Source organism: Anomaloglossus baeobatrachus, chromosome 7, assembly GCF_048569485.1.
Source record: "Anomaloglossus baeobatrachus isolate aAnoBae1 chromosome 7, aAnoBae1.hap1, whole genome shotgun sequence".
Lineage (NCBI taxonomy): Eukaryota > Metazoa > Chordata > Amphibia > Anura > Aromobatidae > Anomaloglossus > Anomaloglossus baeobatrachus.
Window position 1 is genome coordinate 293,574,735 of NC_134359.1, and position 18,249 is coordinate 293,592,983.

Sequence of the window (18,249 nt, forward strand, 5' to 3'; positions counted from 1 at the left end):
AAGTTTGTCCCAAAAAAGAATAGCACTTTTGTCGCCATTTTTCAAGACTTTTAGGGTTCTCATTTTCTGAGATCTGGGGCTCAGTGATGGCTTAATTTTTGTCTCTTGAGCTGATGTTTTTAGCTATAGAATTTTTGCGTAGATGCAACATTTATATCGCCTGTTATTGCATTTTAAAGGGTGGTTCACCAATATTTTTTATTTTCTATATCGATATTATACTGAGAAACAATGTTTCTCTCAAATACCTTGTGTTGTCAATAGTGCCTGTGAGCGCCGCTATTGCGGACTGCTGTTCCCCGCTCTGTGACCCCAGGCTCCATGACCTCGGGGATCTGGTGACGTCACGTCAAGTTCCAGACACGTCACATCCCTGCGGGCGGCCCCAGTCTTCCTGACTCACTGAACTGTGGGTGGTGTTTCACCGCTGGTCACAGCACAGCATGTCTCTTGCTTGCAGAGCTCTGCTGTGAGGGAGGAGGGAGCTGATGGGCTGTGACGAGCGGTGAAACACTGCCCAAAGCCCATCATTCACGGACACTGCGGCCAGCCGCGGTGATGTCACGTGATAAGGAACTTGACATGATGTCACCGGATCCCTGAGGTCATGGAGCCCGGGGGTCACGGAGCGGGGAACAGCGGTCTGCAATAGCGCCTCTCAAAGGCACTATTGCCAACATAAGGTATTTGAGAGAAACATTGTTTCTCAATATAATATCGATATAGAAAATAAAAAATATGGGTGAACCACCCTTTTAATGCAATGTTGGGTGACTAAAAAACATAATTTTAGCATTGGAATTTCTTCTAACTACTCCATGTACCAATCAGATTAATTCATGTTATATGTGGCACGGTGGCTCAGTGGTTAGCACTGCAGTCTTGCAGCGCTGGGGTCCTGGGTTCAAATCCCACCAAGGACGCTATCTGCAAGGAGTTTGTATGTTCTCCCGGTGTTTGCGTTGGTTTTCTCCGGGATCTCCAGTTTCCTGCTACATTCAAAAGACATACAGTCAGGGAATTTAAGGGTACTTTACACGAGCGTACCCGCGCCCGTTGGTTGTGCAACACGGGCAAATCACTGCCCATGGCACACAACCTCGTTAGGCCCCGTCACACAAACTTACCTGCCTAGCGACGTCGCTATTGCCGGCGAACCGCCTCCTTTCTAAGGGGGCGGTTCATTCGGCATCACAGCGACGTCACTAAGTGGCCACCCAATAGAAGTGGAGGGGCAGAGATGAGCGGCCGGAACATGCCGCCCACCTCCTTCCTTCCGCATTGCCGGTGGATGCAGGTAAGGAGATGTTCGTCGTTCCTGTGGTGTCACACATAGCGATGTGTGGTGCCGCAGGAACTATGAACAACTAGCAGCATGCAACAGCAACGATATTATGGAAAGGAGCGACGTGTCAATGATTTTTAAAGTCTTTGCGATCATTGGTCGTCGCTCCTAGCTGTCACACGTTGCGATGTCGCTAACGACGCTGAATGTGCGTCACAAACACCGTGACCCCGACGATATATCGTTAGCGATGTCGCAGCGTGTAAAGCACCCTTTAGTTTGTAAGCCCAAATGGGGACAGTGTTCCTTATGTATGTAAATCGCTGTGGAATATGTTAGCGCTAAATAAAAATAAAGATGTTTTTTGATGGATCGGGCATTTCTGAATGCAGTGATATCAAATATGTGTATTGTTTTTTTATTGATTTATTTTCAATGAGGAGAAAAGGGGTGATTTGAACTATTAAAGTTCTTTTACTTTTTGTTATTGAATTTACTAGTCTTTCTAGGGAACCTTATCACTGCAGTATCCAATTGCTTGTGCTGATTAGAGTAATGCTGCATCGCCGACTGTCCTCGGTGTGCCCCTTACGCACACGGACAGTGCACTCCAGGACCCCTCTGGTGTTAACAGGGGTGTTCCTGGTAGGGTGCGTGGACCCTGTGAGGTTAACAAGGTCACAATAGCCCTGGTCCAAGTGATGTTTAACTTGGATCAGGCTCATATTATTTCAGAGCCACCAAGCCCTGTATTATCCGCTTGACCTTTTGGGTTGCCAGCAGCTCCTTTACCATCTTGGAGCATGGTGGACCACAACTGGCGATTGGGATATTCACCACCTTAATCCTTATCTGCCAGTCCCACCGAAACAGCATGTGAACAAATTTGTACTATGTTTACACATACGGAATGTTTTAATGGGCGTAAAATGTAAATTATGTCCCAACATAGGAATTACATATCTGCTTTCCTACAAAGATTATCCAGCTAAAGTTCATCTGATCTGAGAAATCATTTTAACCAAAAAAATATAATCTGCAAGGCTGCCCCTAGATGACCGGATCAGCAAGAGTAACCACGGGATCACTAAGGGATGACCACTTGATTACCGAAATTTGTATTTTCACATTTTTCAATGTTTGACAAATTACATATAGAACTTAATAATACGCTTGGTTGGTCCTGTATTTTGACATATTTTACCATAAAAATCTGAAGAAAAGCTTCCTAAAAGTTTTGCTCTTGAAAAAATGACTTTGTTGACTTTTTTTTGCTCAATATAAACTGGATCGTTAGAGTCAGTTTGAGACACGTTTTTATCTGTGAAATCACTTGTTAAGTGCAAAATAATGGTCAGAAGAAAGGTCAACTAATAGTTATGCATGGACCAGGACTGTAAAAGTCCCCGGGAACGGAGCTCTCAGGGAACTCCTGGTACTTATCCGAATCTGGCAACTTGGGTAATTAGAAAAAAATAAAGGAAACAAAGAAAATAGGGAAAAGCAGTCACATTATACTTACCAGTCTCTCGCTTGGCTGCAACATTACTTTCAGGGCTGCTTATTATCCTTCATACATATGCACTGCTTCTCCTGCCCACTGGAAGTCCTGGTGCCTGTGATGGGTTGCAGTCAGACCACGCTTACATCCCGTGTGACAGTGTGTCTGGCTGCTTACAATCAAATACACTGTGTGCATGTCTATATTAGTTAAAAATAAATAATACATAAATTGGCTTAGGGTCCCCCCATGTTATGATATTTAGCACAGATAAAGCATACAGCTACAAGCTGCAGCCCCAAGCCGTGTGTTTATCTTGACTGTGCATCAAATAAGAGGGACAACCATGCAGCTTATATTATTATTATTATTATTATTATTTAAATAAATAATTTTTAAACACTGCATACAGTTGCAGGCTGCTATTTTTAAGCTGGGGGAATGAATATCCATGGGTTTCCCCAGCCTGAGAATATCTGCCCTAGCTGTTGGCCCCCAGTTTCACTTCGCCACTGGCTCTGGATTCCATCTGAAGTCTCCAGCCTGCACTCGTCACTGGTCCTGGACTCCACCTGCGGTCCTCACCCGGCTCCGGTCATCCGTTCCGATTCCCTATAGTCCGAAGTCAACACAGGGCCGGTCTCAGTATTCCCTCTGGACTTTCCAAGGACGCTCCCGATACCCCGCCTGTGTTCCGGCCACTGTGCATCTAGGCCCTCTGGGGAGGTCGCCAGACAGTCCCTGTATAGGGGTTCGCTCCTGGTGGCCTCCCTGGGGCAGTCCGGTGGATGGCCCAGTGGGTCCACTCCTGGACTGAAACGTAACAGATACACAGCCCAGGTTAGCACATGGCTGGGGACTGGAGGCTGTAGCTGTATGCTTTATCTGTGCTGGGTATCATAATATGGGGGGACTCTATGCCAATTTTTTTATTTCTTTATTTTTACACCAACATATATACACAAACAGCCTTTGTGATTCTAAGGCGGGCTTTACACATTGCGACATCGTTACCGATATAACGTTGGGGTCACATCGTTAGTGACGCACATCCTGCACCGGTAACGACATCGCAACATTTAAATCCTAGGTGCGACGATGAACGAGCGCAAAAGCATAAAAAATCGCTGATCTGTGTCACGTCGTTCATTTCCATAATGTCGTTACTGCTGGCAGTACGATATTGTTTGTCGTTCCTTCAGCACCACACATCGCTGTGTGTGAAGCCACAGGAATGACAAACATCTCCTTACCTGCGTCCCGCCGGCAATGCAGAAGGAAGGAGGTGGGCCGGATGTTATGTCCCGCTCATCTCCGCCCCTCCGCTTCTATTGGTTGGCCGCTTAGTGACGTCGCGGTGACGCCGAACGCACCTCCCCCTTGGAGGAGGGATTGTTCGGCAGTCACAGCGACGTCGCCGACAATGTATGTGCGTGTGAAGCTGCTGTAACGATAATGTTCGCTACGGCAGCGATCACCAGATATCGCATGTGCGATGGGGGCGGGTGCTATCGCGCTCGACATCGCTAGCCGATGTTAGCGATCCCGAAACGTGTAAAGCCCGCTTTAGAAGTCAGACATGCTGTTAGGGTGGAGGTGCAGTCTAACTGCATCCAATCATAGGCACCGGGACTGCTGGAAGACGGGGTAAGCAGTGTGTATGTATGAAGAAAATGAGTGGCCCCAGAAGTAGTGTTACAGCCGTGCAGAGACTCAGTATAACGCACCTGCTCTAATCCCACTATCCCTTCTACTATCAATTTAAAGCTCATGACTCGTGTCCCCGTAAAGTTATATGGGGAGCAGTGTCTGGCCTGATATCTGGGATTAATTCTGGACTGAATCATGTTTTCTCTTAACCTGGTTTGACCCACTGATCCCGGCAGGTCCAACTATCACTATCAACTAAGCGTAGACCTGAAAGAAGTAAAGGTATCTAACATCTATCAAGATGCCAAATCTGTCCCAGAGTGTGCGCCACTGTAATAAATATGGCTTTCTAAATGTTAGACAACATAGTAAAAGTCAGTCTTTGTGTTTTTTCTAGAAAGATCAAAAAATACTGATGAAGAATGAGACGTCTGTTAAATATTTTTACATTTTGCCATTTTCTGGAGAGACAAGGAATAAACCCTTAGTTTCCACCATCTTCTTCTTGATATATCTGGTCGGAGTTCTCGTCAATTCATCCATTATCGCAGTTATATGTCTGGAAATTAAGTTACATAAACCAATGTATCTCTTTATCTGTAATTTATCCTTTGTAGACATATTTTATACATCGGTCACGGTTCCTAAATTACTGCACAGGTTATTGTCCGGGAATCACATTGTTTCCTTCTCACAATGTTATACTCAGTTTTTCTGTTTCACAGTTGTGGCATCAGCAGAGCAAATTCTCCTTTTCATTATGGCTTATGACCGATATGTCGCTATCTGCCTTCCCTTACATTATCATCAGATCTTAAGTCGGAGAAATTGCACCATGATAACTATTGGGATTTGGACAACCGCTTTTCTAAACTCTTCATTGATTGTAGTATTAGCTAAGAACATGACCTCCTGTAGCTCCAACGTCATCCACCAGTTCTTCTGTGATGCTAAGTCATTAACAAAAACAACATGCACCGGGACGCAAATGTTTTTTGTTGTAACCAGTATTGAAATTTTGATCTTGATATTTACTCCCTTTATGTGCACTCTTATATCTTATGTAAATATTTTCTCTGTTATTTTCAAGATGACATCAAAAGAAACAAAAAAAAAAGCCTTCTCCACCTGCTCGTCCCACATCACCGTAGTCTCTATTTACTATGTAGCAAGCTTAATAGGGTATCTGATCCCACCGTACTCCGATGTTCTGGATTCCATCTTCAGTATAATATATACAAATATCATCCCCATCATGAATCCAATCATATACAGTCTGCACAATTCCAATGTTCAATCGGCTTTTCGGGGGTTAGTGAATGTGATGTGCAAAATAGACTTTGGACTCCCGCACTCATGAAAACTGGAAACTGATGAGCAAATAAAATTCATACATAAACAAAAAACAAGGTCAATTGTTTAATTAAGAACAGCAAGTCAGTAATTTTACAGTCAGAGGGAGACAAGGCCCAGACTACTACCAATGGGTTGATGTCTTTTTTTAATCATTTCTGCAGTGACCCACTGCTTGGTTCTCCTATGATGATAAAGGTCCAGTAGACAAGATCCCAGGGAGGCATAGTTATATAGTTGGAAGTCTGGGAGACCTGTCCCCCATCATGCTGCTTTTAATCAGCAATTTTAAGGTCAAAGAAGGGTATTTGTGCGACCAAATAAACCTTATAGTTGCTGATTATTGGCATATGAAGAGGTATAAATGAGCCCGCTGCCCATGTCCTTGGGACTTTCCTACCTGCTTCACCAGAGTTCCCTACTTGGATACCCATAATTATATCACAACCCTAATGGATCTCTTCTTGTCTCGTCTCTGTGTTCTATGACCAGGAGTTCTTTGATTGGATTTCCTTTACATGTGGACCTGATTAACTTTTTGAAATACACAGAGTAGCACTTTTATGGCTACATATACCAACACGCAAGACAATACCAGCTCCATCACTGTCAGCTCGTGTCTGAGCTTTATCTTCACTAAACCAGGATCATTTGATAACAGGAGAGCCTCTGTCCGGGCTCGTATGCACTCTGTGGTCTTTATAGATTTTTCATGAGACATTAGGAAAGATCTACCACCTATATACACATCTTACCATCTTATACATTTCTGCTCTACATGTCCCAGAGAGGGCATCTTCATCACTGCCTCCTGCACCGATAGGAGGGAAGGGAGTGGTGAAGACACCCTCTCTGGGACATATATATATACCTGGAAGCAGATATAAAGAATAGTGATGAGCGAGCATGCTTGTTACTACTCGGTACTCGCACGAGTATCACTGTACTCGGTCTACTCGGCGGGGACCAAGTAATCTCGCGATACTCGTGCTGTACTCATGGTCTTCATTTCTGCATGTTGGCGCTCTTTTGAGAGCCAGCCCTCATGCAGGGATTGGCTGGCAGACCACTGCAATGCCACAGCCCTGTTAGTTGTGGAATTGCAGTGATTGGCCGGCCTGCACAGCGTGACCGAGCCTTTATACCGGCCGGCGCGCTGTGCTCTGCTCACAGCTATCCAGACAGTCAGTGCAGGGAGAGTGTCGCTGCTTCAGGGAAAGGTTTGCGGCCCTTTATAGCTATTTCCGTAGCAGGGCTGCAAACAGTGTGACCAAAAGTCCTTCTCAGGACTATTCTAGTTGTATACAGGCAGGCAGGGTATAGCCAGGTCGGAGTACAGTAGCAGAGTCCTTCTCAGGACTATTGTTGCTGTATACAGGCAGGGTATAGCCAGGTTGGAATACAGGCTACTGACCAAAAGAGTCCTTGTCAGGACTATTGTAGCAGTATACAGGCAGGCAGGCAGGCAGGGTATATAGCCATTCCTAGTGGTGACCGTATACCAGCCTTCATCATATCTGGGGCTGGTGTATACAGTCTAAAACAGCCCAGATAGTGTCAGACTTCTCAGTAATTGTCGCTCCTAAAAACCTGTTAGGTTCTTATTGCGTCCGTGCTTGCATTTAAAAACCGCACGTGTGTGCCTGTCGGTGGCAGCGTACAGGTGCACTTGTGTGCATTTTTCACAAACTATTATATAACGCACAAGTGTAGTGTATAATACACGTCAGTCAGCAGTGGCTGATAGTGTCAGACTTCTCAGTAATTGTCGCTCCTAAAAACCTGTTAGGTTCTTATTGCGTCCGTGCTTGCATTTAAAAACCGCACGTGTGTGCCTGTCGGTGGCAGCGTACAGGTGCACGTTTTTCACAAACTATTATATAACGCACAAGTGTAGTGTATAATACACGTCAGTCAGCAGTGGCTGATAGTGTCAGACTTCTCAGTAATTGTCGCTCCTAAAAACCTGTTAGGTTCTTATTGCGTCCGTGCTTGCATTTAAAAACCGCATGTGTGTGCCTGTCGGTGGCAGCGTCAGGCTCCATATTGTCCCTGGATAGAGATGTGCATGAGGGCCTCAAAACATTGTTCCCATTGCAAAGGAGCGGGTCTCCTGTCGTTGTAATGCCCATTCTGAAAGAATGGGCGAAAAAATTTACCACTGGGGGTATACCTGAAACAAAGGCCTAACTCTTGTAACGGTCATCATGATGGCGCATGAGGAGAAGGAGGAGCAGTCCAGCGATTAGCCAAAGTCCAGAAGTGTGTTACCATGGGTGAGTGGAGGTACATGGCAAAATCCCGTTACAAACTTTAAATTCCGCTGTCATTTGCTGGTGGTGTGGTGAAGTCTGGCCCAATCCAACCCTTGTTCATCTTGATTAGACTCAGCCTGTCAGCATTTACAGTTGACAAGCAGGTGCGTTTATCTGTAATGATTCCACCTGCGGCACTAAAAACACGCTCTGACAAAACGCTAGCGGCAGGGCAGGCCAGGACTTCCAAGGCGTAGAGAGCCAATTCATGCCACGTGTCCAGCTTGGATACCCATTAATTGTAAGGCACAGAGGAATGTCAGAGTACAGTTGTTTGATCTGCAAGGTACTCCTTGAGCATCTGGGCAAACTTAGGATTTCTTGTGGCACTACCCCGCACCTCAGGGGCTGTGGTATGTGAGGGGCTGAGAAAACTGTCCCACATCTTAAAGACTGTTCCCCTACCTCTGGCGGATTGGACTTGTGCCCCTCTCGGCTGTACGCCTTGGTTGTCCACTGATTCCTGACCTATGCCGCTATCGTTTTGTGAGGGGAATGCTTTGCCTACTTCCGTGACTATGGCCTTCTGGAACTGCTGCATTTTTCCTGACCTCTCCGCCTCGGGAATAAGAGACATAAAGTTCTCCTTGTAGCGTGGGTCTAACAGTGTTACCAACCAGTAATGATTGTTGGCCAAGATGTTCTTAACGCGAGGGTCACGAGACAGGCAGCTTACCATAAAGTCAGCCATGTGTGCCAGACTCTTAACAGCCATCACTTCAGTATCCTGACCAACACGATGACTGAACATGCTGTCCTCCTCCTCCTCCTCCTCATCATCATCTACCCTGTCCTCTGGCCAGCCACGCTGAACCGAGGATATGACTGCATGTCATATCCTCAATTTGGCCAGAGAGTTGCTCCATGTCTTCATCCTCCTCCTCGTCATAGTCCTCCACTGCACGTTGTGATGAGACGAGGCTGGGCTGTGTGTTATCACCCACACCCACTACTGTTTCTTGCTCAAACTCATCGCGCTCCGCCTGCAATGCATCATGGTTGTTTTTTGAGCAGAGACCATTTTAGAAGGCAGAGAAGCGGTATGGTGACGCTAATAATGGCGTCATCACCGCTCACCATCTTGGTGGAGTCCTCAAAGTTTTGGCGGATGGTACATAGGTCGGACATCCATCTCCACTCCGCAGGTGTTATGTGTGGAGTTTGACCCATTTCCCTACGGCTTAGGTGATGCAGGTACTCAACAACTGCCCTCTTCTGCTGACATATCCTGACCAACATGTGCAGAGTTGAATTCCAACGCGTGGGGACATCACACACCAGTCTGTGAGCCGGAAGATGCAAATGGCGCTGAAAGCCAGCAAGGCCGGCTGAAGCAGTAGGTGACTTTCGAAAATGTGCAGACAGGCGGCGAACTTTTACCAGCAGATCAGACAGCTCTGGGTATGACTTTAGAAACCGCTGAACCACGAGGTTGAGCACATGGGCCACTCATGGAACATGTGTCAGCTGGCCTCGCCTCAAAGCCGCCACCAGGTTCCGGCCATTGTCACACATGACCTTTCCTGGCTTTAGGTTCAGAGGTGTGAGCCAGTGATCTGCCTGCTGTTTCAGAGCTGTCCACACCTCTTCTGCATTGTGGGGTTTGTCACCTATGCAGATTAGCTTCAGCACAGCCTGCTGCCGCTTCGCCGAGGCAGTGCTGCAGTGCTTCTGTGTCGCCCTGGACAAGCCAGGGGCCACAGAGCACAACACTTACACACCCCACACTCCCTGCAGGCATATCATAGTCAAAACACAAAATCCTTGTTGCCTTCCCCAGGGGCTGTTGTCCACACCAGGGGGTGGAGCCAGGTGGTTGGTCTCCACCCACCAAGGAGGAGGGAAAAAACAGGCAGTGAGAGTTAAGCTAAGGAAGTTGAAGGAGGAAAGTAGTAGAGAGGAGAAAAGTGACAGCAAAGAGCCTGAAGTTGGTCCGGGTGTGTGGCCCGGACAGGACAGCAAGGTTGGCAGGATGTGGTGACCGTCTGCAGTGGAGGCCGATTGGAGTCTGCCGTAAGGACCGTGGACGGGTGGTGACCCGGCCGTACCGGACCGGTATACAAAGAGAAGCCAGCACCATTGGCAGGGGCCTTTCGGATCCCGGCAAGGCTTGGTGTCGCCGTGAATTTGCCAAATCCGTTAGTGAAGGGGACCTCCGGGTTTCCAAACAGCCAAGTCACGATAGAAGGCAACCGTCCAACCGTGAAGGGGAGACACCGCCACCGCCAAGGGCAACCGTCTCCCAGGGCCAGCGCCTGTGGGCAAAAGGGGCTCCTCCGGCCCATATCCAGGTCGGGGAGCGGGTTACCGGTGGGAAACCATCACTACCAACACTGAACTTAGGTGCAGGGAGAGACAGTCATCACTAACCTGCAGGGAGGAACAACCGCAGCCGTCCGAGGGACCCGTCCATCCAGCCACTTGTTTTACTGTGAACTGTGTCATCATCATTGGGCTGAGTGAGTACCTCCGTGCCGTGCGGCACAGCGCTGCCCCTGCGACCTTGCACCTCATCAGGCCCCGCAACCCGCCTGTCATCCATCTCTACCCCATCACTGGGCCCTGGGACAACCAACCCCCCTACCCACGGCATGGAGAAATAACAACAAAGCTGCTCCCTGTCACAGGCTCCCGGGATCCCCGTCCAGAGCAGCGGTGGTGTCCACACAATCACCACAACCGTGGATGGCGTCACGGACAATATCCCCAAAACCCAAACGACCCCTTTTCACTCACGGGCGATGAGCGCCGCTCGAGTCCCCGGGATCCGGCCATCGCTCGAGCCACCGAGCAGCAGCAGCCGTAGAGCAGCGGCAGCCGGACCCGAGCAGTGGGAGAGCGCAGCGTCCCCTCCTCCACCCGCAACACTTCCAGCTTGGGACTGGTGTGTAGGGTAAAGTGGATGAGGATGCGCAGGAGGAGGAGGAGGCTGAGGAGCATGACATTCCGGAGCTGTAGAGTGTGGGTGAAACCCTGACTGAGGTAGGGCCTGCAAAACTTGGTGTGTGAAGGACGTGTTCCGTCCCTCGCTCAGACTGGGTCCCAGCTTCCACAATATTAACCCAGTGTGACGTCAACGAGATGTAGCGGCCTTGCCCACATGCACTTGTCCACGTGTCTGTGGTTAGGTGGACTTTGGCTGAAACAGCGTTGTTCAGGGCACGTGTGATGTTTTGTGACACGTGGTTAGCAATGCGGGGACGGCACACCGGGAGAAATAGTGGCGGCTGGGGACCGAGTAATGTGGGACAGCTGCCACCATCAGGTCGCGGAATGCTTCTGTCTCAACCAGCCTAAAAGGCAACATTTCCAGCGCAAGCAGTCGCGAAATTTTAGCATTTAGAAGTGTGGCATGTGGGTCGTTGGCAGTGTATTTGCGCCTGCGTTCAAAGGTTTGCTGAATGGATAACTGAACGCTGCGCTGGGACAAGGACGTGCTTGATGATGGTGTTATTTCTGCGTGGGCAACTGCAGGTGCAGGGCCGGAGGAGGCTTGTTCTCGGGCAGCATGGACAGGGGATTGGCTCGCATGCACAACAAGCAAAGACGAAGCAGTGACATCAGCAAGCACTGCTCCTCGACTCTGTTGTACATCCCACAAAGTCGGGTGCTTGGCTGACATGTGCCTGATCATGCTGGTGGTGGTCAGGCTGCTAGTTTTGGTACCCCTGCTGATGCTGGCACGGCAGGTGTTGCAAATGGCCTTTTTAGAATCATCTGGAGCCAACTTAAAAAACTGCCAGACTCGGGAAGACCTAACATTTGTACAGGCACCTTGTGTCGTGTTGTTCCGGGGAACAGTTGCCTGACGTCTGCCTGGGGCCACCACCCTGCTTCTTACTGCCTGTTGGGATGCTACGCCTCCCTCCCCCTGTGCACTGCTGTCCTCACTCTGCATATCCTCCTGCCAGGTTGGGTCAGTTACTGGATCATCCACCACGTCGTCTTCCTCTTCCGCACCCTGCTCCTCCTCCTGACTTCCTGACAATTGTGTCTCATCATCGTCCACCCCTTGTTGAGACATGTTGCCAACTTCGTGAGAACGTGGCTGCTCAAATATTTGGGCATCTGTACATACGATCTCCTGATGACCCACTTCAACATGAGCTGGCGAGAGGCCAGAATGTGCGAATTGAAACATGAACAGCTCTTCCGAGTGTCCAAGTGTGGGATCAGTAATGTCCGAGGACGTGTACTCGGCCTGGTGGTAGGAAGGAGGATCAGGTTCTGAAATGTGCGGTGCAGTATCACGGCTACTGACACTTGACCGTGTGGAAGACAGAGTGTTTGTGGTGGTGCCAATCTGACTGGAAGCATTATCCGCTATCCAACTAACAACCTGTTGACACTGGTCTTGGTTCAACAGCGGTGTACTGCTGCGGTCCCCAAGAATTTGGGACAGGACGTGCGAGCGAGTAGATGTGGCCCTTTGTTGTGGCGAAATTAGAGCTTGCACACGACCTCGGTCTCTGCCTGCACCACCATCACGTCCACTTCCTTGTTCGTTGACAACGCCCTTGCGCATTTTGCAATGCTGTGCTGATTAGTGATGAGCGAGTACTAAAAAGCTCGGGTGCTCGAAGCTCGGGCCGAGCCTCCCAAGATACTCGTGTACTCGGCCCGAGCAACGAGCCCAATGTTATCCTATGGGAGACCCGAGTATTTTTGTGAAATGACCTCCCGGCAGCATGGAGAAACCCTAAAAATGTCACAAAAGTCTCAGAAGAGTGCTCAAATGACATGGCAACAGCATGGGGAAGACCCCTTGAAGCATTTATCACTCAAAAGTCACAGCTGTGAACAATTTTGTCCGCGTTTTACGCCATTTTTACGGACTCACCAGAAAACCTTCCAAAATGACCCCAAAATGATTTTTCATGGCGGAAATGTTAAGGGCACATACCCAATAGTGAGATAGATCTGGTGTATGTTACTTTTTGAGATCAATACATGAAAGATTTTACGTGAAAACATTGTGTGGCACTCCGATGTCCCTGAGAAGAGACGTACATGAAGGCCTCTTGAGTCTAATGTGCCCATTTTGAGGAAGTGAGTCTTTGTAGTATTTTCCTTTGCCAGGGCAGTCCTAAATTGTGAGGTTCACCAATGCCCCTGCATACAGACGTGCATGAGGGCCTCAAAACATTAAGTGTCCATTGTCAGGAAGTGGGTGTATTATAGTATAGCCCTTAGGCAGGGCAGCCAAAAATTGGGAGGCTCCACATTGTCCCTGGGTAGAGACGTGCATGATGGCCTTTAAACCTGAAGTGCCCATTGTAAGGAAGTGGGTCTATTTCAGTATAGCCCTTTGCCAGGGCAGCCAAAAATTGGGAGGCTCCACATTGTCCCTGGGTAGAGACGTGCATGAGGGCCTCAAAACATTAAGTGTCCATTTTAAGGAAGTGGGTGTATTTCAGTATAGCCCTTAGGCAGGGCAGCCAAAAATTGGGAGGCTCCACATTGTCCCTGGATAGAGACGTGCATGATGGCCTTTAAACCTGAAGTGCCCATTGTAAGGAAGTGGGTCTATTTCAGTATAGCCCTTTGCCAGGGCAGCCAAAAATTGGGAGGCTCCACATTGTCCCTGGGTAGAGACGTGCATGAGGGCCTCAAAACATTAAGTGTCCATTTTAAGGAAGTGGGTGTATTTCAGTATAGCCCTTAGGCAGGGCAGCCAAAAATTGGGAGGCTACACGTTGTCCCTGGGTAGAGACGTGCATGAGGGCCTCAAAACATTGTTCCCATTGCAAAGGAGCGGGTCTCCTGTCGTTGTAATGTCCATTCTGCAAAGAATGGGCGAAAAAATTTACCACTGGGGGTATACCTGAAACAAAGACCTAACTATTGTAACGGTCATCATGATGGCGCATGAGGAGAAGGAGGAGCAGTCCAGCGATTATCCAAAGTCGAGAAGTGTACCCATGGGTGAGTGGAGGTACATGGCAAACTTTAAATTCCGCTCTCATTTGCTGGTGGTGTGGTGAAGTCTGGCCCAATCCAACCCTTGTTCATCTTTATCAGAGTCAGCCTGTCAGCATTTTCAGTTGACAGGCGGGTGCGTTTATCTGTAATGATTCCACCTGCGGCACTAAAAACACGCTCTGACAAAACGCTAGCAGCAGGGCAGGCCAGGACTTCCAAGGCGTAGAGAGCCAATTCATGCCACGTGTCCAGCTTGGATACCCAATAATTGTAAGGCACAGAGGAATGTCGGAGTACAGTTGTTCGATCTGCAAGGTACTCCTTCAGCATCTGGGCAAACTTAGGATTTCTTGTGGCACTACCCCACACCTCAGGGGCTGTGGTACGTGAGGGGCTGAGAAAACTGTCCCACATCTTAAAGACTGTTCCCCTACCTCTGGCGGATTGGACTTGTGCCTCTCTCGGCTGTACGCCTCGGTTGTCCACTGATTCCTGACCTATGCCGCTAGCGTTTTGTGAGGGGAATGCTTTGCCTACTTCCGTGAGTATGGCCTTCCGAAACTGCTGCATTTTGGTTGACCTCTCATCCACGGGAATAAGAGACAAAAAGTTCTCCTTGTAGCGTGGGTCTAACAGTGTTACCAACCAGTAATGATTGTCGGCCAAGATGTTCTTAACGCGAGGGTCACGAGACAGGCAGCTTACCATAAAGTCAGCCATGTGCGCCAGACTCTTAACAGCCAGGACTTCAGTAGCCTGACCAACAAGATGACTGAACATGCTGTCCTCCTCCTCCTCCTCCTCCTCCTCCTCCTCATCTACCCTGTCCTCTGGCCAGCCACGCTGAATCGAGGATATGACTGGTGTGCATGTCATATCCTCAATTTGGCCGGAGAGTTGCTCCATGTCTTCATCCTCCTCCTCGTCATAGTCCTCCACTGCACGTTGTGATGAGACGAGGCTGGGCTGTGTGTTATCACCCACACCCACTACTGTTTCTTGCTGCAACTCATCGCGCTCCGCCTGCAATGCATCATGTTTGTTTTTCAAAAGGGACCGTTTTAGAAGGCAGAGTAGCGGTATGGTGACGCTAATAATGGCGTCATCACCACTCACCATCTTGGTGGAGTCCTCAAAGTTTTGGAGGATGGTACATAGGTCTGACATCCATCTCCACTCCTCAGGTGTTATGTGTGGAGTTTGACCCATTTCCCGACGGCTTAGGTGATGCAGGTACTCAACAACTGCCCTCTTCTGCTCACATATCCTGACCAACATGTGCAGAGTTGAATTCCAACGCGTGGGGACATCACACACCAGTCTGTGAGCCGGAAGATGCAAACGGCGCTGAAAGCCGGCAAGGCCGGCTGAAGCAGTAGGTGACTTTCGAAAATGTGCAGACAGGCGGCGAACTTTTACCAGCAGATCAGACAGCTCTGGGTATGACTTTATAAACCGCTGAACCACGAGGTTGAGCACATGGGCCACGCATGGAACATGTGTCAGCTGGCCTCGCCTCAAAGCCGCCACCAGGTTCCGGCCATTGTCACAAACGACCTTTCCTGGCTTTAGGTTCAGAGGTGTGAGCCAGTGATCTGCCTGCTGTTTCAGAGCTGTCCACAGCTCTTCTGCATTGTGGGGTTTGTCACCTATGCAGATTAGCTTCAGCACAGCCTGTTGCCGCTTCGCCGAGGCAGTGCTGCAGTGCTTCCAGCTTGTGACTGGTGTGGAGGGCACAGTGGATGAGGATGCGCAGGAGGAGGAGGAGGCTGAAGAGCATGACATTCCGGAGCTGTAGAGTGTGGGTGAAACACTGACTGAGGTAGGGCCTGCAAACCTTGGTGTGGGAAGGACGTGTTCCGTCCCTCGCTCAGACTGGGTCCCAGCTTCCACAATATTAACCCAGTGTGCCGTCAACGAGATGTAGCGGCCTTGCCCACAAGCACTTGTCCACGTGTCTGTGGTTAGGTGGACTTTGGGTGAAACAGCGTTGTTCAGGGCACGTGTGATGTTTTGTGACACGTGGTTATGCAACGCGGGGACGGCACACCGGGAGAAATAGTGGCGGCTGGGGACCGAGTAACGTGGGACAGCTGCCGCCATCAGGTCACGGAATGCTTCTGTCTCCACCAGCCTAAAAGGCAACATTTCCAGCGCAAGCAGTCGCGAAATGTTAGCATTTAGAACTGTGGCATGTGGGGTGTTGGCAGTGTATTTGCGCCTGCGTTCAAAGGTTTGCTGAATGGATAACTGAACGCTGCGCTGGGACAAGGACGTGCTTGATGATGGTGTTCTTTCTGCGTAGGCAACTGCAGGTGCAGGAGTGGAGGAGGCTTGTTCGCAGGCAGCATGGACAGAGGATTGGCTCGCATGCACAACCAGCGAAGACGTAGCAGTGACATCAGCAAGCACTGCTCCTCGACTCTGTTGTACTTCCCACAAAGTCGGGTGCTTGGCTGACATGTGCCTGATCATGCTGGTGGTGGTCAGGCTGCTAGTTTTGGTACCCCTGCTGATGCTGGCACGGCAGGTGTTGCAAATGGCCTTTTTTGAATCATCTGGATCCAACTTAAAAAACTGCCAGACTCGTGAAGACCTAACATTTGTACAGGCACCTTGTGTCGTCGTGTTGTTACGGGGAACGGTTGCCTGACTTCTGCCTGGGACCACCACCCTGCTTCTTACTGCCTGTTGTGATGCTACGCCTCCCTCCCCCTGTGCACTGCTGTCCTCGCTCTGCATATCCTCCTGCCAGGTTGGGTCAGTTACTGGATCATCCACCACGTCGTCTTCCTCTTCCGCACCCTGCTCCTCCTCCTGACTTGCTGACAATTGTGTCTCATCATCGTCCACCACTTGTTGAGACACGTTGCCAACTTCGTGAGAACGTGGCTGCTCAAATATTTGGCTATCTGTACAGACGATCTCCTCATGACCCACTTCAATATGAGCTGGCGAGAGGCCAGAATGTGTGAATGGAAACGTGAACAGCTCTTCCGAGTGTCCAAGTGTGGGATCATTAATGTCCGAGGAGGACGTGTACTCAGCCTGGTGGTAGGAAGGAGGATCAGGTTCAGAAATGTGCGGTGCAGTATCACGGCTACTGACACTTGACCGTGTGGAAGACAGAGTGTTTGTGGTGGTGCCAATCTGACTGGAAGCATTATCCGCTATCCAACTAACAACCTGTTGACACTGGTCTTGGTTCAAGAGCGGTGTACTGCTGCGGTCCCCAAGAATTTGGGACAGGACGTGCGAGCGACTAGATGTGGCCCTTTGTTGTGGCGAAATTAGAGCTTGCCCACGACCTCGGCCTCTGCCTGCACCACCATCACGTCCACTTCCTTGTTCCTTGCCAATGCCCTTGCGCATTTTGCAATGCTGTGCACTGCTGACGTGTATATTCACTACTTGTGCGTTATATCAAAGTTTCTGGAAATTGCACACCAGTGCACCTGTACGCTGCCACCAACAGGCACACACGTGCGGTTTTAAAAACCAAGCACGGACGCAATAATAACCTAACACAGGTTTTAGGAGCAAAAATTAAGAACTCTGACACTATCAGCCACTGCTGACTGACGTGTATTATACACTACACTTGTGCGTTATATAATAGTTTGGTAAACGCACACCAGTGCACCTGTACGCTGCCACCAACAGGCACACACGTGCGGTTTTAAAAACCAAGCACGGACGCAATAATAACCTAACACAGGTTTTAGGAGCAAAAATTAAGAACTCTGACACTATCAGCCACTGCTGACTGACGTGTATTATACACTACACTTGTGCGTTATATAATAGTTTGGTAAACGCACACCAGTGCACCTGTACGCTGCCACCAACAGGCACACACGTGCGGTTTTAAAAACCAAGCACGGACGCAATAATAACCTAACACAGGTTTTAGGAGCAAAAATTAAGAACTCTGACACTATCAGCCACTGCTGACTGACGTGTATTATACACTACACTTGTGCGTTATATAATAGTTTGGTAAACGCACACCAGTGCACCTGTACGCTGCCACCAACAGGCACACACGTGCGGTTTTAAAAACCAAGCACGGACGCAATAATAACCTAACACAGGTTTTAGGAGCAAAAATTAAGAACTCTGACACTATCAGCCACTGCTGACTGACGTGTATTATACACTACACTTGTGCGTTATATAATAGTTTGGTAAACGCACACCAGTGCACCTGTACGCTGCCACCA